Below are 24,096 nucleotides of genomic sequence, written 5' to 3'. Positions count from 1 at the left end.
GGCAAGAATTAGGAGAGGCAGAAAATTGAGATTATTATTCTGTCTTTGATTGAAAATTGTGTAAAGGTGACTCCAGGAAATACTGGAATGTTATTAAAAGGATCACTTGTTTAAAAAACAAAAGGAGTTCTCTTGTCACATATAAGAAACTGAATGGTAATTTAATTGATGCTTAAGTGCGTAGATGTGTATTTTACTTGCTGAGTGAGTTTAATAATTATCTATACATCTGTTATTCCTGAATTAAAAAAATAAAGCATTTTGGTTTTTGGACATGTTTTATGGATAAATCTGCAATGATGAAAATGAATTAGTTGGAAGTTTTAATTTGTACTTACCTTGATGGGGTTTAATTCATGCTCATGTCAATAAAAAGACAAACGGGTAAGGCGTTTGGATGCGTTATTATATTAAGTAATGTTAAAAAAGTATCTTATGTTGTATTATGCCCCCTCTTATTGTGTAGCTATGGTTCAAAAAAAATCTTCTCTGAACAATGGGGGAAGGGAGTACCTGCGGAGTTCAAAATTGGCCTTTGAAGTTGTCCCTATTTTTACAGTGGTCTGGTGTTAATATCGGAGTTTCTGGTTATTAGTGTAACAGCAAAGTAATTTGTGACTCTCATTAATTAAAAATAAAATTACTTGATTTCTGTGTACTACTCGTAAAAATATCACTCTTTTCTGGTAATCAGTATGGATTTTTATTTCTGGTCAAGGTCGGCGTAGCGGTATTTGTTCTAGGGTGTGGGTGCGAGTATGAGGCAACGATGGTATCGAGTGCTAGAGCGTGTGCGTACCGGCGGGGTGTGTGTTGAGGCTGTTCGGGGGGAAGGGGGGGCGCGGATGCATTGCGTGACCGCTCGCGATTGGCGCTGCCGGGGCCGGTACGGTGGCCATGGTGTTGAGGTGCTTAGAGGAATTGTGTGTGGGGGGGGGTTGCGATGTGGTTGTGTTTTGTTTTGGTTTTCGTTTGTATTGAGGAGTGTGTATTCGCGTTTGATGTTGGCAGGTATTATGATAATAGTTAATGTAGTTATTGTTATTAATGGTTATGACAGTTTTTAATATAAAGTAAATAATACGTCGACTTTGAATACTAAAGAAACTTGTAAAAACAAATACAATTAAATGATACTAAAAAAATGAAATTAAAAGAATTTATCATTATAAATGATATGAAAGAGTTGATGGATAAAATATAGTATGAAGGTTGGTTGAATAGTTCGAAGACTTAGTAGGTATGATATATAGTGATAATAGGAAATTATAAAAGAGGAGTATATACATTAGAATTTTCATAGTGCATTGTACTAATGGCGGAGAATTTGGAACCGCTGATTAGATAGACTAGAGTTGAGAAAACATGTGAAGTTCTATTGTGAATGCAACAGATAATTATAAATATACAGTGGTGTTTATCTAGGGACTTTCAAAAAAAAAACATTAGGATGGTATTATGATATTAATTTGTTGTTGAAATAAAATTTGGTTTTGGTGGTTTGGCTCTTTCATAAGTTTAAAATCTATTTGTATAGGAAGAGAAAGCAAGTTGTTAAAAATTTAATCAATGTTATTAGTGATCGCCATTGGAATTGTACTTTTGTCACAGCTCAAGGCGCGGAGGGTCCTGGAGACCTCTTATGTTTCTTGTGTACATCTATGAGCTTGTTAGTATTTAGATATGTATCTTCAACTATGTTTTGCTTATGCTTGATGGCACTGCACTAGTGTGCTCTGCCTACAATTATGCTAATCAGCTTTACCTTAAGAATTAAAGAAATCTAAGAAAGGTAAATTATGTTTTGATCATCACCTTATAGATTTCTGTAAAGGAAAGTGGACACAATTAATGAATGTTTATTCTTTCTTGGTTTTTTGAAAGTCTGATGGAGGTTTTGGAATTTATTCCATTATGGCGGAGCCTACAATTCTCGTTTAATAGAATCAGTTATTATGAATCAAAGACATGCTGTTGGAGGAACTATATTACAATGTAAAATGGGCAATGGACAGAATGAGCTACCTTTTTAGAGGGAAAATGAAATGATATTTAACATTTGAGCAACTTCATAAGTATTCAGTAATCTTGATATATTACTATAAATTTATATTAACAATGTTGCGTCGTAGAGAAATTAAATAGTCACTAAGAGCTAGTCAAACAAATAGTTTTAAGAGCCCCTTTCTTATCTAAAGAATCGCAAGTTGGACCACCAGTTTTCTGCTCTTTGGGTCCCAGAATATATAATAATTTCCTGCTAGCACTATGGCCGATAGAAGTTATGTTGTGAAAAGAAACCCCAAGTTAAAGATGAAATGAAAGCACTGGAATGTATTTGAAAAAGTATGCCAGGTTGAATAAAACTAAATGTATTGTGATAATTTAGTTATCCTTGATCCAAATTGTTTATTGTAATTATGTGTCTTGTCTATTTATTTTCTTCTTTGGTTATGCTTGTGTGTGTTATATTTTGTATAGTTTATATTTATATAATAGTTATAGTTGTATGAAAACAAGTAATTATATAAAGGAAATAGACTGTTTTTAGCCTGTACCGATTGTGCGCCTCATAGTAGTAAACAATCATTAGAATGTGATATTATAGTATTGAAACTGTGATATTTTGCATTTAATAACGCAAAAAAAACTAAATAACCAACTGTACTCCCGCTCGCGCATGTTGCTTGGCATTGGGAGAAAATTGTTTTATTTGTATTATATGTAATTTTTTGGAATAAACCATGTTTTTGAACTTTGAAACTTGAACACTTTATTAAAAATGAGCAAATATATTCAATATGAGTGAGATATTAGAGCTGTAATTATTACCATAATTTTTTTTCATAATTATAATACTCTTTTACAAGTAAAAAGCTACTTAAATTAAATAAACTGTTAACTTTTGAACTTTTACCAGTAATAAACCCACACGTTTCGAGTCATGGGCAGTATTCATGGGTATACCTCAAACTTTCTGTGGTAGTAGGAACTCCATGTCGTTTGGTTGGTGCGTCTCCTCTGTTTTTAAATCAGTGAAAAGGACAACATCCGACCACCTGGTACATTATTTTCGTTAGTGAGAATAATGTTGGTTAGTTTAACAAACTTTGCCTATTAAAGTTAAGATAGAATCGATTCAATTTTAGAACATACTGTATTTAAATAGTTCAATATTAAAGAGAAACCAAACATCTTATCTGAGTAGTTTTGTTTAATACGATAATTTTCTTGCCCTTTTAGTGATAACAGCGACTACGTTGTAGACGCTGCGGTTTTTTTTTTTTTATATATATTGGTTCTGGTTTATGCAATTTACTGGCGGCAAAAACTATGTCAGATTATCCAAAAGCCATAGAGTAACGATATTTGTTATATTTGTATTGCCGAACGACCAGCTGTCTAATTCTTTGACGTGAATTAAGAAGGAAGGTCAGTTCGGATGTTTAACGTTGTGAGCGAAGTTTTACGCTGTAGCGTTTGTTTACTCTGTTTTATTTTATTTTATTCATTAAATTATTTTAGCCGACAATTGTGTATATAATTGTGAAATACTACTTCATTAGTTATTCCAAATCATTGCATTACTTGAATTTTAATTTTTTTGTTTTTCGTGTCGTATTGATATTTTACTAAGATTCCAAACTACTCTAATAAGAAACACAATTTGTCACCTTTTTTATTTTATAGTTTTATTACTGATCGATAAACGAATTTATTTAGTTTAAAAAGGTGACAAGTATCTGATGTTAATTAAATCGTAAGTGTCATTATCTTTTTCTCTTGAGCGTTTCAAACAGTTTACATGTAAGGGCAAAAACTTTGCGACGGAGCAAAGCTACTTTATTTTTTATCCACACTTCTTTTTTTTGTTGTGTAAGAAAAATAAAAATAATATTATTATGGAATTTTGGTCTTAGTTTTGAGTTGGCTCTCTTCCAATTGGTTGCCTTTATAAACTATATTATATAAATTTGTTGTACTATTAATAAAATTGTATGCCAAAGTGAAAAAAAATTAATTATTAAAATTTACCAATTTATTATTTTTTCATAACAATCCAAATATTGTACAATATGTATTTTTATTCGTTATTTATTCTGTTTGTATTAGTTATTTATCTTCAATACAAAAAAAAAGTAAAAAAGATATGACTTAAATAAGGAGAATACGTAAGGAATACTAAAACTCTGCATTTGATGCAATAAAATGCTTTAGCACTCGTTAGGTTTGGCAATGCGGCCAGACCTCACTTAGCACGTAAAAGGGGTTCTTACCAGTAATCCTCACACACGGTGCACGTAGTTGGGAAACACCACGAGCTTTTTTGGATGGGACGCCTGCCTGCTAGCGGGCGGAACGTTCACAACATGGTCGTTACCCTTCGTCGATCGATTGTTCGCTGGGATGTAGAACGCAACGTCCTGGCACATCTTGTAATACTCTTCTGGCAGCAGGGTTGTTTTGGCGTAGAAGCTGTTACGTTGGCCTAAGACGTCCGCGCTTATCTCTTGTTCATGCCTCTGTTAGAACATGCATAATATTCGTATTAATGTGTTTTCTGACATTGAATGTCAATCAAAAAGTCAAAATAATCTTTAATATTTGTGAAATAAAAGTAATTTTTCATTAATGGTAACCTAGCTTATCTTACCTATGTTTACCCGTAACAGAAATTATCCACTCGGCTCATTCTACACATTTGCATGGAGTTATGGAAACACTCAACGTTATTTATGTTTAAATAACTAAACGCAACTTGATTATAAAATACTCTTATCCATTCTATTGTTTGTTTCTTCAATTGATTTTTAATATCTCCATGTAGGGTTTTTTATTCATTTCTATTTAAATGTTTTATTTTTTATAGTAATTGTATTTGCAAAGAACTCGACTTGTGTAAATTTTGTGGTTGTTCAATATTGCTCTTGGATTAACACAACTTACTGTTGGTATACTCAATAAAAAGTTTATTAAACGTTATTGTTCTATGTTACAGTCATTGACAAATTTATTCTAATAAACAGTGGCATAAATATGTTTATTACATACATATTATACAACTAGAAATACCTTACAAATTGCTCGAGTGAAACCAACATCCGGGCCACTCGGCTTTCTGGCCATGCTCTTCGTAAGGCACGCGTTCCACTGCATCTCTCAACGTCACATGTGTAGACTGTGGGGTGCCAGTCGGACCGAATTCCTCATCCCGCAAGTAGGCGGTATACTTCTACTGTAGAGAAGCTCTGTTTTTTCTCCTCCCATCAGTACCACTTGCCCCCGGGGAAAAGGCCTGTTAATAAATCAAATGGCATATTATGTTTATTACTTATTTGATATTTTAGGCCTATATTAAGATTTTGGACTATTGGAAAGTATGACTAGTACTCCCGTTTCTTCATTACTTTTCGTAGGGTCGAAAAACTGGCCCCAAAAATAACATTTCCTTAGAAAATATGATACTGTTTTAGTCACTTTTTAAATATGTCACTTTGTCTGACTTTTTAGATGACTACTACTTTTACTTTTATTTGTTTCTCTTTTATAGTCATTAACTCAAACATAAACCTTACATAACCATATCAACCCACATAATTATGCCACCTTTAAAGGACCTAATTGAGCATTGTTACAATTTAATATGGTACATTAATGTTCACTTTTAATATAAAGAAAGAACAAATGATAAAATTTTCTTCGCAAAACTAAGATACATGAAAAAGAATACAACATGTTTAGACAAATTACACAATTATGTTTGTAAAATACAATAGGCTGGACGAGCTAAATACAATTTACAATAGTTATATAGGAAATTAAAATAAGACCATTCCAAACCATGAAACGTTCCCAGGGGATGCAGAGTAACTCGAAAATTTACAAAATAGTGGAAGGTGGTCCCATTATATAATTTTTTGCCGGTAACTGATAAATAAAATATTGTAGTATTGCAGGAAAATAAAGAATAGCGTGAATGACAGATAATCTTACATGGTCGAAATACAACAGCACTGATAGTAAGGAGCTGGCAAGCTTGGGAGGAAATGCTCTGGCACTACTTTGATGTGCTGTCCTAAGTGTGGAAGGGAGTGCCATCGGTCGAGAGCCTTGAAGACAGGTTCTCGGAGATGAAGATTACTCGGCAAGCCAATCGCCGTGGTACGTCCGACAACTGTGTGTGCCCTGTAGTAATCTTCACCCCGATGACTGCCCGTTCATAGGGTTCTGCGCCAGTCGCTTCCCCATATTCTTGCAGAGTACTCGGTACGGGCGTATTAGTAGCTCGCACTGGCACGCTGCATCGCTTATTTGGACAGCACTTGATACGGCAGTTCAGCGGCGAACGTCAATATGTCAACCCCTAAAATATATGAAGCGTGTGCATTATTTAACAGGTAATTAATAAATAAGCCGTTGTATTCTTTGGTTGAATGACATGAAGGGGATCTTTTCAAAGCTATAAGAGATATAGTAAAGATTAAATAGGACAAGAAGGTGTGCGTAATAACAAGAGCTCAGAACAAAATTTACGTTGGTCAAGTTTGGGATTATTGGTTGCGTCGTTCACCATCGCTGTGCTAAAAAAAACTATTTATGGTCCCAAAATTGATGAACTGTCACAGTCTCTTTATTAGTAGCTTTATTGAATGGTTTTTCACAGGAAATCCGGTATAACATTTCTTCTAGCTCTCTTAAATAATTACAATTTACTATTTTTTTGATGAGAAGGATGCAGGAGGTGTAGGTAGCAGGTAAATTGTTATTTAATGCAAGAGAAAGTATTAAAAAAGAAAGTATATTTTTAATGATATCAATAATAGTATATGTTGTTATACTTTCCTCTTGGTTTTGATCGAGTAACTCATACAAAACCGTTACTATATTATGGTTGTGTAAAAGGGAATTTTTATTTTAGTATTTCGGATAGTTAAATAAGCTATTGGTTGATATTCCACTGGACGCATTTGAGTAGAATCAATCTTTAATTTAAAAACTTAGAAATGATCAGACAGGGTTCAGTCTAAAAGTTACTGTTTCAGAGCAATTTATGCAATTTATATTCACTCACGGTATGTATCGAATAATTAATAAAAATCGATTTTTGGTATTTTTATTTTGGGAATTAATCACCATAATTGGATTGTTTTTAATTTTTTTATTTTAAATAAAATTCTAAAGAATGATGATACTAATTGAAACAGATATGTTATTTGGGGGGGTCAGGGGTTCCGTTCTTTCATACCCTCCAGATGTTTTTAAATCGCTGATATAGCCTCTCGGAATTGATTGTTTTTAAACTATTTATGATCATAGATGAGTACTCGGGTGGTACTAAACTACGATAGACCACTGTTTTTGTTTTCCTTGAGGACTAGTTTTATTCTTATCAGCATCAGGAGCCCAGATGGCGTGTTATCGCTTGCTCTCGGGTTTCCCCTGTCGCTCAAACTATCTTTTTTGAATATTGTCCTGCAATATGGGCGACCTAGCAAAATTTTTCCCAAATTTTCGATCTTGCGAAGCGAAAAATATTGCATTTTGTTTTTTCAAAAAGGGACTTATATTGCCCACGAAAAAAAATGTCCCCGGGACATGTAAAGGTTTTGGCGTTTCCGACCGTGCGATCGTTGGCGTCGCAGGAAAGCCGGTGCCGAAAACAATGACATCCATGGTATAATCGTGGTTTCGGCTCGAAAATTTCTTTCGACAAAATCCTTTTGTTTTGTATTCTTGGAGCTTTGAACTGACAAGGTTAAGTTTTTGAACGCGATTTGGGAAAATTAACCACAACACAAACAGTTGACTGGAACAAATTTGCGGGAGGGATGTGCGTCGAAATGCTTGCTAATCCAAAAATTATTGGTGGGCCCCCCTTAACATAGAAATGACGAGTCACTGTTTGTAAAAGGAAGTAAATGTGGCCGGTTATCCGCAACAAAGGGGGGCATTTTTCGAGAAACACGCGATTGCTTCCGTTCTCCCTTGAAGATAGGTTTGCTGCCTGTTGCCAATAATTGTCCAACATATTGACCTGGAACTAAATCATGGGCTGATCAATGGGGGTTCTACAACGGTATTCGAAAAAGCAAACCAAAATTACCCCAAAATTTTAAAGGGAATCACAGCAGAAAATTTTGTCGACCCAATAACGCAAGCTCAAACAAACCCATTTGGGGTTTTTGGGGGGACGGCTAAAAATTTTTTTCAGACAAAACCGGAACCCAATCAAATTGTTGGACAGTTACTTTTTGAGTTAGTGGAGGAAAACATTCAACGTATGGACAACCCGTTCCAAGCGATCCTTTCCCTGAATCGCCGCCTATGGCCCCCACAATAAAGGTAGGTTTTTAGGCATTAGTTCACCTCAAACAATCAATTCCTGGCTATGGTAGCGATTTAAAAAAACAGGGGTGAAATAAGGGAAACCTGACCCCAAATAGCATGTTGGTTTCAAATTGTATAATCTTTTTAAAATTTTTATTTAAAAAAAAAAAAATTAAAACAACCCAAATTTTTGGGTTTTAATTCCAAAATAAAAATATGGGTACCAGTAAGATTAAACGCCGGGGCGGCAAATCACGAATTTGCTTTCCCAACGTATTCTGTCACCCTCCTGAACAAAAATATATAAGTACTATGGGGTAAATGAAAAAATAACATGATTTTAGGGGTATTTTTGATAAGTGGTAAAGTTTTCTAAGTTTAAGTTCAGTTTGTGTGCGTTTGGGGAAAATCGTTTACTTGAAATTTCTGCGGCTGGGACTGATGCACCTGATGCATCCCGTTATCGAGTTGTCCGGGCATAGGTCAGTTCTACACAAGATATCGTGTTCAGTAGGTCGGTTTTGGTCAGGCTTTTGAATGTAAAATAAAACCCCACTATTCAACCCCCCTAGTGATTGTGTGGTCGGGTGTTTGGTGGGGCACGTAAAAGCTTTCGTTTTACCGAAACGAAATTATCTCTTTTTAATTAAAACATGGTATTTTTAAAAATGAGTGTTTTTGTTCGTCGTGGGGTCGAGTGGTTTTTTTAAAAACCGGGAGACTTTGTTGTTTCGTTGGAAGACAAATTAGGAAAAGTAGTAAAAAAAAAGTTTTAAATGTTGCAATTTTAAAAAAATCTGTCGGGGAGGTTCATTTTTCGAAAGAACGCGATAGATTTAGAGACCTATTTTTTTTTGGTGGCCACGTTGTTTTTCCTCAAGCCTCCGAGACAACGTACATTTCCTTGGGGTTTGGCGTTTTTCAAATTGTTGGTGGACTGGTATTCTTTCTGCCGCGAAGTTACTTTCATCACATTTTAACGACCCTCGAAGAAAATTGGGGGACCTTTGCAGTCGTTGAAATTTGGGACGGGGAAAAATTTTGGGAAAAGAGAAAGTACAATGGGGCAGAAATATTCAGGGACAGTGGGTTTTTTGGGGGAATGAAAGGCGACAAAGAGCCTTCCTTTTTCCTGTAGATCAACGCGATAGGGACACTCTGCTCGACATAATTCAACAATGGGTTCTGCCAGGTACCAAAATTGTTAGCGACTTTTGGCGGGCCTAAAAGTCTCGGTGACGGGGGGTTTAGGCATTTAAGGGTAAATCACTCAAAAAAAACTTTGTCGACCCTAACCCCGGCCCCCCACACAAAAAAATTTTAAGACACGGGAGGGAAAAGTCAGGGCCAATCCCTCGGTATGGTGTCCGGCTGACATTTTGTTGGGTACCTGGCAGAATTCCTTTTTTTAAGGGCAAAGTCCCCCCCCCACATACCAGGCTCCACCACTTTTTTGTTGTGCTGCTCAGCTATACCCGCCAACACACTAATGGTAAGTGTTCTCTTTTAATACCCATCTATATATTTGAGTTTTTAATGATTATTTAGTTTTTTAACTTTAAATAATTGCCTTTGCATTACATTTCTTTTTATATTTTTGATCACCCCTCTAGAATTTTAATTTTATGATAGGTACTATCTCGGGGGTGTTTTTTCTTTTATTGACACAGCGCGGGGCAAAACCCGAAGGTGCTCCCGAAGCCCGCGCGATGGCGGAGCACCGTAAAATTTTTTTCTCGAAATAAAAAAAAAACTTTTTAATTTTTATCAAAATTCTGCTCATTTCTGTGTTATTTCTCATTTACTTTGCAAAGATGGCGGCAAAACCGATGACGTCATCACGAGGTTCAATCTTGGCCCCAAAAAAGGCACGGGGGCTAGCCCGTGGATGTAAACATGGAGATATTAGGGAAAAGTTATTTAATTTTTTTTTCTAGAATTCGTTATTTCTCATTTCCCCCCCATCAAACCTTATACTTTTTTTTATATAGGCGTTCCAATAAGTTTAAAAAGCAAAAGTCTATTTTTTTTTTCCGCCCCCCCGGCCCAAATATGTTTAATTTCCAAAATATCAAAAACGATTTTTATTAATTATTCGATACAACCGTGAGTGAAAATATCATATAGGTATCTTTGAAATTAGTAAAAGTGAAAAATCTTTTTTTTAATTAAAAAATGGTTTAAAAATATTTCCTCGAACCCTATATTTAGCCTGTTTCTCTCGAAACTTGTTTTTTGCAATTTTTAATAACGTGATATTTCATGCAGATTTTATGGGGAAAAAAAGTTTTAATATAGCTATGATAAGAGGGCTGTGACAGTTTGAAACATTTTGACCAAAAAAAGTTTTGTGAAAAGATGCAACCCTAATCAACTTATCACACTAATTTGTTGGGCTTGTTTTACGTGCAACTGTTCCATTTAATCTTTGCTGTATCAGTTGTGTTTTAAGATCCCTTCACTTCATGCGCAATGAATTTTGAACAGCGGTATAAATTTGTTCCTTTCTTTTTCCCTTTAAAAGAAACTATAAATCGTTTTAAAAAATTTTCTTTTTTTTACTTTTAGATTTCCTAAAGACCCGGGGCTAAATAATCATTTTATTCCTAAAATAATTTTTAACGTAAAGGGCAAAACATTATTCATTTATTTCGGGAAAATTAACATTTTGTTTCTGTATACTAAATGTATACTAAATTTTTGCTCTTTATGTGTAAATTACTTGTAACCATTACTTTTGTTACTAAATCAGATCAAATGTTGAGTATAAGTCTTCACTAAATCTGCATGCAGTTTCAAGAAAAATAGCTAATTTCCTTCTCAAGATGTTCTGAGGACAAACTGACAATCAGACGAAAAGAATGTTATTGGAGATGGAATTTAATATAGTTTTCTTTTCGTCGGACTTAATCGAACTTATTAATTCTTATATTAAAACCGAAGCTGCATACAAATTTGATGTATGCCTAGGTCTACTCGCTTTCGAGATATGGGGACAGACGAACAAATAAACATACAGGACTGATAGAAATGAAAAGTTTCCGGTCAACTCGCAAATGCTCAGTAAAGTCAAAACTCAATCTATATTTGATAACTGTTTTACGATATAGACATAATATATCGATTACTTACTTACCTCTCTTTGAATCTGCCATAACGGCGTTGACGACGTCTCGTATCATTGATGTCAGAATTGATGTCATCGGGGTGTTCACATCGAGCTAATTAGGCTGAGGAGGGTGGCTGTGAGGAAGAGACGTCACCAAAGAGGACGCAAGTCTAGCTTCGGGTGGCGAGGCATATTCCCTCTTGCACAATTTTGAAACCGCACATCGGAGGTAGCACTTATTTCGGTCTGTAGACTTTTTATAATAAAAGTGACCGTATACACAGTTGCCTTGAACTTAAGGCCTACAACTTCGAAAGCCATTGCCATTGTTAGCGGACGAAGTACCTTAACGGAAACTGAAGAGCGAGTGACGGACGCAGCGGAATAATGAGGTGATCAAGACGGCGGAGGAAAGAGTGGGGATGGAGGGGCCCCTCCTGCAACTACAGGCCCTTGTATTGGGATAGTGGAATGGGCAGTCGCGCGTTCTCGCTCCATATACTCCTCTGAATTTAATTTTAGTTCAGTACCTGGCAAAACTATTAAAATGTATCACTGTATTTTCAAACCTCTTTCCGTAGTTTAGTACAGCATACATATATTTAAAATACATTTTCAGGATGTTGCAGGATGCAGCAAAAATAAATTGCAGGCAATCAATGTGACAAACCTCTTAAAATGTGCCACTGAGTTTTTACTTTCTACTCTGAATTAAATACCTTTCAGTAATTTGGTACAACATACATATATATTACATTTTCAAAGCTGGATGCTGCAGGATGCAGCGCAATTAAATTTATTTCATTAAACCTTGATTTTTACAACGTAATTAATGACAGGTAATTAATCTTGTCTACATACAAATAAACCAATACAACGGAGTATCGAAAGACCCAAAAAGACGTAAGGAAGTCTAATGTAACAAAGTAACCTCGTTACATTCAGTGGCGTAGCTAGAAAACATTCGAGGGTGGATTAAACATCTAGGAGGATTAAAAAGAGCCCTACTCGCAAAATTTAGAATTTGTTCGTTTAAAAAGTGATATTCTCAATTTAATTGTCCTTTTTTTAAATTTTCTTAGTCACTCAATGTGATTGTAAGCATTCATGCTTGCAAACATTTAAAACTTTTCAAAAGATTCGAGACTTTCTTAAAAAGAAAAACTTAGGGGGCCCCAAATTAACTGGGTGGGGGGGGGGGGGGGTGGGGGGGGGGGGGGGTGGGGGGGGGGGGGGGTGGGGGGGGGGGGGGGTGGGGGGGGGGGGGGGTGGGGGGGGGGGGGGGTTTCCATACTTTATTATAATTAATATATAAATCTTACTTATTGCCTTACTAATTGTATAATAAATATTTACAGACTACAAAATATTTTATTAAACCTTTATACACTTTGTTATAATATGTAAACATAAACTTTAGATATTGTGTTTTGGGATATTTTGAGCTGAAGGATTATAAGGTTTTAAGTTATGTTTCCCTCATGTAATAATTTACCCGCATATACAAACTTTGCTCATATTATAGTATATATGCAAAAAATAAATAGCGAATAAACTCTTAGTTGTACTTGTTTAGAGTATTGACTCAGAATGAATTCCTTCATTAATTACATAGCTTATGTGATTTTTATTTGAAGTAATTACTGTAAACAAGTACAAATAAAGCGTTGTTCTACTCACTGTTTATAATATGCTATAATGTACGATACGAGGAAACAGATGCCCCGGCATGGACCGCACGGAGCGTTGAGCTCCAAGCGGTCGCGGCACTCGTAAACTAACGTCTCACAAACAGTAACTTTCTGGCCAAACCATAAGAGCTAATTAAAAAAGAAAATATGTTCTGAAAACTTCAACTATTCACCAACATTTTCCACTGTTTTTAAACTTGCCTGACCAAAAAACGGCAAAAGTAGCAGCCGACTAACTTTTTTATATTTCAAGTTTTTCAAGTTTTTTCAAGTTTTAAAATGTAAACATAATTCTCAACTTAATTTAATTATTTAAATTGCAAAACTAAATTTTTTGAACATTTGAATGATACCACAGGCATCCATAACTTATTGACTTCACTCATACAAAGTTTCAAAGTATTTTCTTTATTCTAAGTAGGGTAGATCACGAGTTGATTGAAACGGGAGAACTGAATTTTTACACTAATCGGAGCATAGTTTTGAGTTTCTATCCCACGACAACATGGCGGACCTGGCTTCACCTGCCCCAGTGTTGGCAAGATAGGCATAGCCCATCTATTTGGTCTTATTGTAATCTATGGAATGAACACACTACTTCAAATTTTACTTGGATATATACTGAAAATATGTTTTCTGGGACAAAAGGTTGGAAGGATTGTAATTCTTGTCAAAATTGAACACCATCATTTTGAGACTGAATCATATTTCAGTCCCCAGATACCACATTTAGAGGGAACTTTTGAGCTTCAACAGCTGAAATTAAAAAAAGGAAATTCCATTTAGAGTTAGTTCTATTGATTCACCATGAAACTGAGATTTACCAATTTGTAAGTATTATTGAAAAACTGCTAAACCTGTACAAAACTTGGTTTCATAAGAGAGGAGTGTTTATTACTAACTCTGGTACTTTAAAAAAACAACAACTCTCGATAGAATTATAAAATTGTATCTAAGAGTTTTTAAAGATTTAAAATACCTTAAAAAGTATCTTATCAGTTATCCTGTTACCCAGATACAACATTTTATTTGTTTTTATAGGGTGAAACCCAAGGTTGTTTCACTACAGCCAGCACTTAATTTTGCTTTACTCAGGTCTCAGCCTCCTCTCCCCCTTCTACTGTTGTCCCTGTGTAACCAAATGATAAAAGGATTTTCAGCACTGGTTTTGTTTGTCTTTCTACAAATTTATTTCTTTCTTTTCTAAGACTTCAATATTCGCTGCAAAGTACAAGAAGTTCACGCGAGACCTTGCAGTCTCAAATTGAGGATTATCTTCTAATTCTTATTTGATTTTTATACATGCTGGAATAATTTACATTCCAAGGAATAGTATATTATTAATACAAAACTATTGTATTATTACTAACCTCATCTGTGACCTGGCCGGCCTTCAACTGTAGCTCCTGCAGCTCTGTGCGAGGTGGGCCGGGCTCGGCAGCGGGGGGCGCAGCAGCCGGCATCTTGCTGTAACACACATTTGACACATTATTGCTGGTTTTCATTTGTGACATGGCCGGCCTTCAACTGTAGCCCCTGCAGCTCTGTGCAAGGTGGGTCACAGTAGCCGGCATTTTGATTTAACACTTTTAACATAATGTTGGTTTTCTTGTATGTTAAGTTAAATATTGAAATTACTTAACACATTCACGATGATTGTTAATTTATTGATTTTGTAATATGCCGTACTTATTACAACGATTAAACACAAGTAATAATTTACTTGTAAACCATTGCAAACCAATACTGGTTCAATGGCAAGGAAGTCCTACAAACTTATACTTCACACAGCAACCTAAACACATTCAATAAAAACCAACCTTCACTTGATGGTTCTTGAGAATAAGACATAGGCGTAATCAATTAACTTCATTCATCATTAAGCATTGTATAGTACATGCAGTAAATGCCAACATTTATAATATATAAATAATACATTGAATTATTACCTTTTTCAATAATAATAATTTATAATGATTTAAGCTTTCAACAGTTAAACAATACACTAGTCAAATAGTCAATTCCATACTTCTGATATTATATGCAGATCTAAATGTCAGAAAAAAAATCAAAACCTCGCTGTGTTCCCGACACCTGCAATCTGAGTAGTCGAATGACATTGCTATATCGTCAATTCTTATCCTTTTTTTTGTATTCACACAATATCCTTAAGATTATAAATTTCACAGATTGTAACATCCGTCATAAACAATGATGGGAGATTCTGTTGACCGATCATATTAGTCTACTATTATATAGTTTGTTAGTGAGGTCCAGGAGGGTCTGAATAATTCAAATCTTCCAGTTGAATGTACACTGAGTACAAAAAAAAAAACCGATATGTCACAAATCTGGGAAACCCTATGGATGTTCAGTAGCAGCACATCAGTGACCGCAAATGTTGGGATATTGAGGTGTAAGGATAGATCGTTAGATCTAGTCTACTGCAGAAGAAGTTTATATTGGTCTGACAATATTTTTATTGAAAACAAAGGTTACACAAGTACAAAAACTAAAAGTCATTGGATGTTCAATCTTAAATTAATAAAAAGATAATAATGTATTTTTAACTTTAAAACATAAATTATTTTGTAGTGAATTCTCATTTAGGAACATTGTACAGACCATTGAAATACTAACAAACTCTGGGTAAAGTCCTTGCAATTTAATATGGAAGTGCTGAGAAAAGAAACAAAACATCCTCTAATGATGTAGTCTTTCATCATACATATGCTACACCTTTCAAAAGGCCGACAATATGAAGACCAGTGGGCATTATGTTGTGTGACTTTTATACTGACAAATAGTTTTAAAAAGAAGTGTATAACTAGTTTTAAACTATGCAGCAAATACACTAGTATCAAATTAGCATTAAAAAACAAAGCATTCAAATGAATTTTTGGACCTTCATTTCCAACAACTCCCACTTCCAAGCCCATGTTGTTTTGGGTATTATAACCGTACCTAACTGCTATATTAAAATGTACAACTTCCAAACATAACATGTTCATGGTTTAAGAAAAATAGGTCAATAAAAACTGAATTGTTTCTCTTTCCTAAAAACGGATTTAGTTAGAGTCATTCCAAATTTTAATTCAATAGTAAAAGTAACAGATAGTAAACACTACTTGATTTAAAGACTTATTATTCTTCATTTAAATAATAATCCTATAAAATAACTATATAATAATAACATAAAACTTTTCCGAGAAAGGTCTTCCTACCTTTTCACTGTGTTCCATGCTATGTGGGAAGGTTGAATAAATACCTCCCGATATTTAAACTTTAAAGTCACAATCCTGTTTTTGAACACTAAAGCTAAGAGGTTGAACAACTTTATATGTCTCTATGTCCATAATGGGCATCGCCAATAATATACGTAAAATAAAAAGATAAAATGCGATTGTATGTATTACTAATTAAGAAAACAAAAAGCATTTATCAATAGCTTAGATCTAAATTAAAATTTACAAACTCAAAACTCCCTTCTAATTAAAGCAGCAATAGAATGAAACAGATATTCAGCTAAAAAACCTTCCTATTTTCTTTTTGAATAAGTAATTCAGTTGACGTATTACATATTTGTGCATAATTGCTATAAAACGTCCGCTAGTGAGAAAAAAACGGACAGTTCTACAACCACAAACTGGGTGAGGCCAACACAAACTACGGCAGTGGCGCAATGTTGTGGGAGACGGCCAGGGGGTTCCACGTAACAGCATGATGTGTTTTATCTACTATAGCTTAGCCTTGGCGTGCAGTCAGTTCCGATAATGTTAGACCATCTGCATGTCTGCCCACTCTACTCCAATGCGTGCAGGATCATCTCCGTCAACAACTTTTGAAAAAGTTGTAATAACAAACTATTTCCAATTATTTCATATTCGGAATTTCCAACCAGCTGGTTCAGTAGCTTTGTACGTAAATCGAATCTGTATCAGACCTGCAAAGTTTACGAAGTGTACAAACAATTAATTAATTTCAAATCAACACGCGGTGACGTTTTATCAATAAAATAGATAAGAACGCATCACAATATACTAAACTTATTTCCTGGATACGTCATGGACATAATTATAACCGGATATGAATGTTGAGTTCAGCTTCATTTCTCCTCCACTTAGTGAAGCGTCTGAAATCTGACGCTGTCTCAGACGTGGCTCGTGGAATCTGGAGTCATCGCCTTTTGAAGAGATAAAAAAAGTCGGCGGCGAACAACTAAGTGGAAGGTGAAATGGAGTTTAAATCATTCGCATTAAATCAACCCTTTCGACCACAGCTACGGATATGAATAGTTTTATTATCTCGTGATTACATTAAATGAGATAAGATAATTAACATTTATACATTTAACCGACGTTATGTAACTGTGTTATCATTCTGTTGATCTCTTTTCACTTTACAGCCATAGCGATAACAGGAAAACAATATTAAATATATTTATAACCTTCCGCTTAAAATTAGTTTTTTATTTATTTGATCGGATGGATTCCTATATTGTCGATCACAAAATTCCAGTTTTAAATTAGAGTATAAATCTTATTTATTTATAGTATAGAATAAATTGGAATGCCATTCATATACTCTTAGGCCTAATATGATTAGAAATGTCATTAGAAATTTTCCTCACGAAAGAACTTTAGAAAATAAGTTCTAAATAAAAGTTGTACACTTAAAAAAAGATCCACTTGTGTTTTGGAGTTTTTATCCTCATGGGCTAAAGAACTATAAATTATATTTAATATTTTAAATTGTACTTTAAAATGAGACATCTATAACTCTACGTCTATAAATGAGGACGTAAAACTGCATGAGGTTTAACACTGTTCTTATAGGGAAAACACAGGTAATTTTACTACAACAATACGCTGTAATAGCGCGAAACTTTTACTACAAATTGACACCGGTTATAAGTCACATAACTTTACAATAATTCAAGGCGCTAATCACCACCCCTCTTGAAATTGTAACGACCATCGTGTGCACTAATGTTGCAGGCGTAATTACTGACTTAAGTACCTGCAAAATAAGGTGATACCACTACAATACACAGCTGCATAGTGTATTGGGCCAGGGGCCAACTCGTGACTCGCATACAGTATGAATAAATCGATTATTCAATATTTGAAATTATGATATTGAAGAGTATTACTTCTTAAATCTTCAATTATAATCGACACCAACTTTGAAAACTGCATACTATAGACAGATAATAGGCTATATTTTGTAACTAGGTATTCTAAAATACTTGAAATTATTTAACAAAGCAATGAATTGTGTAAGCGTAAATTCTCTAGACTTGAACTTCATTACATTACAGTAATTAAAATACATTTGTACAAAGAACGAATGTTTTATGCACAAATATATTTTTTTTAATTAGAACATAAAAGAGCGATGGGTTGACAAAAAAATTAACAGGGTTGATAACTGATAACATATAATTTTGGTAATTAGTGAGAACGTAGTTATCGTTCGTACAAAAATATTTTCTTTTTAGACACCCTTCTCTAAATCTCTAAGGCAACGTAAGTCCAGAAAATCTGTCCCGTATCCAAAAACAATAAACATGTTCACAATTATTTTACTTGCGTAAATGTTTAATTGACATTTATAATTTTATTACATCAAGTTTAATATTAACGTAGATATTTTAGTAGGCTACACTCCTTTTGGTTTCCCAAAACAAAATTGTGCTAAAAAATATTTCCAAACACAATGGCAGCTAAAAGAGAGTTCAACTCAAAGCGAGCCCAAACACTCAATCATTGTTCAATAGAACTAAAATATTACGTAGTTTAAATGGAACCAACTCACCACAAAAATGTAAATTTGGTTTTTATTCCGGAGAAAACAAAAAGCTTTTAACAATGAAATACGTAGAGTTTTAAAGCAAATGGACTTAAATCATGTTTTACGGGAAATGGGTTCTGAACGGCATTTGTGGCATGGATACATTTCACATATCACTTGTCACTCTCACTGTCACCTATCCAAATTTGATTCATGCAGACATAAGAACTCTGCCCCGGTTGTCGAAAATGCTACTATTAGTGGTTTCTTTGGGGCCCGAGAAATAATATTCTACATACATTTAAATAACACCCCATAGATTATTTTCTATCATTACACTAGATACATTTCCAAACCCTTCGTTCAATGTATAAAGAATACTAGAATGTTACTTTTAAAGAGGTTGTCTATAACGTCACACTGTTAACGTACGTGGGCATTATAATTGGTAATTTCTTCCAACCATTTAGCGCTTTTGAACCACGAGACAAATTATTATGACAAATAAAAAACGTGTCGTTGCCTATCTGTCTGTGTGATAACTCTTAAGTAAAAGGCCTATAAACGTAAAATTTGGTAATTGGCTTATTTATAGTCCAAGGAAGACATATATATTGATTTTTGGGTTAAAACGTCAATGAGCATCACAATTTTCCTTTGATTCTTTGATTTTTGACACGCTGTTGGAGGCCCTCTTTACTGCGTTGAATTTTTTTAGATATGTACATCTATGATCCACTAGGCCGCTATTATAATGTCAACACCAAGGACATCGTAGAACGAACATACTGTACTATAACGTCTACACATTTCAAAAAGATGCGACGCATTATATTTCAAACACCCACATTCCCATCTTAGTTATAGATCTTCTTACTTCCGGTGACCAGTCCAGCTCTGTTCCCTTCGTTCCCATGATGTGCAGCCATGCAGTTAGCGTTAGCGTAGAGTTGGGGGCAAGGCTCTCTCTGGCCCAAGGTCCCCTCTCTGTGTGTGTGAACAGATCCAAGGATACTTCCGTTGGTACATCGGACGTAGCTATTGCCAATGCTATCTAGCTTACAGTCGGCGCGACTCTGGCAATGTAAGCTTGTTGTAGTCTCAATTTATTTACTTTTATTTAAATAATTACCAAGTTATGCGCAAAAGGCTAGCTGTTAAAATTTAGTGTTTTATGATTTTGTATAAGAAATGTCACTTAATAACCCGGAAATTTTGACACGATGAAGATTAAATTCCCATGATTCGTTTTCAACATTCATATAGCGAAACGTTTGACTATTTTGGAGTGATTATGCACTCGGCAATCATAGTGCAAGTTAATGTTGATGTTGTGTTGGCAAACTATTTAAAACCCAAACGAAAGACTTGCCCTTATTCACACAAGGTCCAAATTTTACCTTTGGAATTATATTAATTGTGTAATGATATAATTAAAACTCCAAATGTATACACGATTTAACTTTCGCATAAATCTAACAATTCAAAAGCGCAATACGAATGTCGGAACAATAAATAATACACAACAATCTGTGTACAGACAAGTTTTGAAGCCCCTACAGCGGAAAGAAGCGATCTGCTGATAAAACGGTGTTCAGGTCCCACGGGTCATATTACACGTATACTTTCCACTACGACATTAATGGAAGGCAGTAAAAGTGTCCTCCTATATTTTATAGCTACTACTGTGTGACATGCTATGCAGGTATACAGCGACGAACTTCATGCCATGAACCTGTGCTATGTACATATCAAACAGAATAAAACAGGACAGTTGGTACTGGATGGACACAAAACGCATACTACATAGAAAACGACTAATGAGCTAATTGTTCTAATTATTCCATAACCGTGAAGCATTTGACCATGCTGGAAACAGACTTCTGAAAGATTTTCTGTCTCAAATATACCCTAGATAAATTATAAGCCATTTCTTTTAGCTCTACGTGAGCCTCAGCATGGTTTACATCTGTCAAGTGCTATACGAGTTTGGTAAATGAAGTGTGCATTATCCATAAGTTTATCAATAGTACTAAATATCTCACTCTTTCGCCTCCAATGGATGGCCTGACTACTCTTTAGACTCCGTTGCAAACATGTACCACTATCACGATAGTACTACTATGATAAAGTATGAAAATATGTCACACACAAATACACATGTACTCAAAAATAACTATAGCATAGGAATTTAACCATTCACTGACAACGGCGGGTTTCCTTCAACTACATCAGAACAATCTTTTACGACCAGACGTTATAGTGAAAAGGTCTATATTTAGTTATAAACGTAGACACAATAATTTTCCATCTAAATTAACTTGACAACCTTTCAAATTCGATAGGCTTATCAGTTATCACAACAGTAGACCGCCTTTCTGTCCTCACTCCCACTGATAACAATACAATCGGCAGCGTATTACGATAACGATTGGCACACACAGTCCACGCCGAGACCATCTAGTTTGGTTTGGTTGATTATTTTATGAATTGTTAAGTTTTAACTTACACAAATTTTTACTGGACGGCTTCTTGTGTGTACTTTGCACAAATAGCGTTGTTTATAACGATTGTTTGATGGGAAAATGAAATTGTTTAGCCAGCCCCTACGTTATGGGTGGATTTACATCCGTCTGGGGAAACAAAGCCGGATACAGTGCACTTTACCAGGCACTTACTTGTTGAGGGGAAATAGCTCTGTACAGCTTTCACATCAGGTTTTGTATCACGCGTGGAATTAATTGCGACCTGAGCTGGCGGGGAGGGGGTGAGGGGGCTTATAATACGGCTAAGAAGATGGAAAGGTTGTCATCTACCAAACTGACAAGCAACAGAGTCTGAAAAGATTAAATTTTCCTCTCCTACTGAAGATAAGAATGGCTCCAAAGATAAAGCCAAGCTGGAAAGAAGACCAGGCCATATCAGCGACTTTCCAAACAAGCAAATAGAACAAGCTATCAGCGTTTCTTTTTGAACCTCGAAAGCGTCATAATACAAAAAGGTTCAAGTAGATTATACTAGACTTGACGTCAAGGGAAGAAAAATGCAATCAAGTTATCCTTTACATATACCTTTTCCTGTGACTGTTTTTCATTATTATGACTTGCAGAGGCGAAACAATATGTAATGTACACTAAAACTCCACTAGAAGGATTCTTCTTGGGGATATATTAATCTCAAATAACAAGCTTATTTCACTATACATTTTTCTTCTTGATCGCTTATCTCACAGTCAAGACGTAACTGAAGATATGAATAATGTTGGACGAAAATAGATAACAATGAAAATTATGAGTGCTACGCGGGCTCCACTCCTATCCGAAACGCTACTGCTTTTTCATGCTTTTCCTCATATGATGATGAACAATTTTAATATAACCCTCTCATGATTTCAGAAGGAAGTATACGATTTGATTTAAAGAAACTTGTATGCATCATGAAAAACGTTATGTGAAACCAGAAAATATTCCTTTCTAAAGAAATATCATAAGATTAAACCAAGATTAAGTGCAGCTCTAAAGCTCCAAATTCCTAGTTTGAAATATACAAGAGTTGTTGCCATTATCTACAACCCAAAAAGTGGGGTATCAATTCTGAACACATCCTTGTGAGAAAAGAAGGCAAACACTGTTCTCACTTTCTAAAGGGATAACATTGTCACAAGCCTCTCTTTTGAAACAATGCAAGCATTTCTTTGACAAAGAGCATGTGGTGGTGTTCACGTTTTCTTTGAGTGGTAACAATTAGGTCTCTAAGTTGCTAAGATTTTAAAATAGCCCTTATATTATTAAGAACTGAATTAATGTTTTCAGTTTACATTGCATCCATTTACTACATGACTACATACTGAATAATATATTGTTATAACATGAAAAGATATTCTAAGTTAAATAACAATTGCTTAAGAAATAACTGAAAATGTAACCACATACATAACATTATTATTTTAACTCGTATTTTCGTTGGTTTCGTTCAAGCCTCATTTTTACTTCTTAAAAACAATTTTACTGGAACATATAATTTTATGGATTTAGATCTATTCGTAATATTGTATTGTCTTACAGTCAAATTTTTATCAAATCAGCATTTAGCTACCAGAAATTCGTATTTTTGTATGACTAAACTAAGGAAACAGCAAGAGTTTCTTTATGTTGTGGTCGGATCATTTTGTGAACAGCAACAGCTCTAGACCCCTAACAGTTTGTCTCAAAACTGAGTTGTTAAACTATATCTTCAATGGTCCACTTAATTATTTCGGTTCTACCATTTTGTTGAGTTGCATGAGGATCTGTATTCAAATGATTTCCATGCTTACCACAATTACCTTCCAATTAAAAAGTTAATTCACATGCATTTTATTGCACCGCAAGCTTATTAACTTTTACGTTTGACAAGGAACAAATGAGTAAACAAAGGAAAAGCGTCTATAAATCTCACAAACTATTTACTTCCATTCAAAGTTAATTCGGTGATACAGAAACACTAACATCAATTCCAAAGATCAATCCCTAGTCTTTCCGAGTTCAAAAGGGTTTGTTGGTTCGGCAAACAAGCTTTACGCACACAAAGACTTGTCACACTTCCAATTTGCAGTTTCTTAAAAAAAGAACCCTCAGTGTGACTTTAAATTTCATGCAGGGTTGCTACAGGAGCCCAATAATGAAATTCCCTGACTTTTCCCTGATTTCCAGACCAAATTTTTCATTTTTCCCTGACTTTTTTCGACGCAATCCCCAGGGTTTTTGGCAATTAATGGGTGAAAAAAAGCGGTGTTGAGGCTAACAGGGTGGCAAATATAAAAAAAGCAAAAAATAAAGTGAACACAGTTTAATACGTACAAAAAGATTGACTTAAATGATCTTTTACAACACAGAAGTAAAATATGCGCCGCGTCGTCTGCAGGCTTGGACTCGGCGCGGCGGCAGTAAGTTTATTTGTGTAAAGGGATTTTATATTTTTCCCTGACCAACGTCGAAATTCCCTGACTTTTCCCTGACTTGAGACCGGATTCCCTGACTTTTCCCTGATTTCCAGTCCTGTTTTTTTTCCCTGACTTTTCCCTGACTTCCCTGATTTCCCTGACCTGTAGCATCCCTGAAGTTATACAAATTATTATTGGAGTAGAAAGAAAAGGGTTACGGAGTTACTATAAAAAAGTACGTCAATTAACAGACG

General features: G+C 34.9%; 1 pseudogene; it reads right to left on the bottom strand.

Moving 5' to 3' along the window:
* Nucleotides 1-24,096, bottom strand: part of LOC124354483 — a 395,581-nt pseudogene that overhangs the window by 349,598 nt on the left and 21,887 nt on the right.

The sequence above is a fragment of the Homalodisca vitripennis genome, chromosome 1 (assembly GCF_021130785.1).
Source record: "Homalodisca vitripennis isolate AUS2020 chromosome 1, UT_GWSS_2.1, whole genome shotgun sequence".
Classification (NCBI taxonomy): Eukaryota; Metazoa; Arthropoda; class Insecta; order Hemiptera; family Cicadellidae; genus Homalodisca; species Homalodisca vitripennis.
This window is presented reverse-complemented; position numbering and strand designations above follow the sequence as displayed.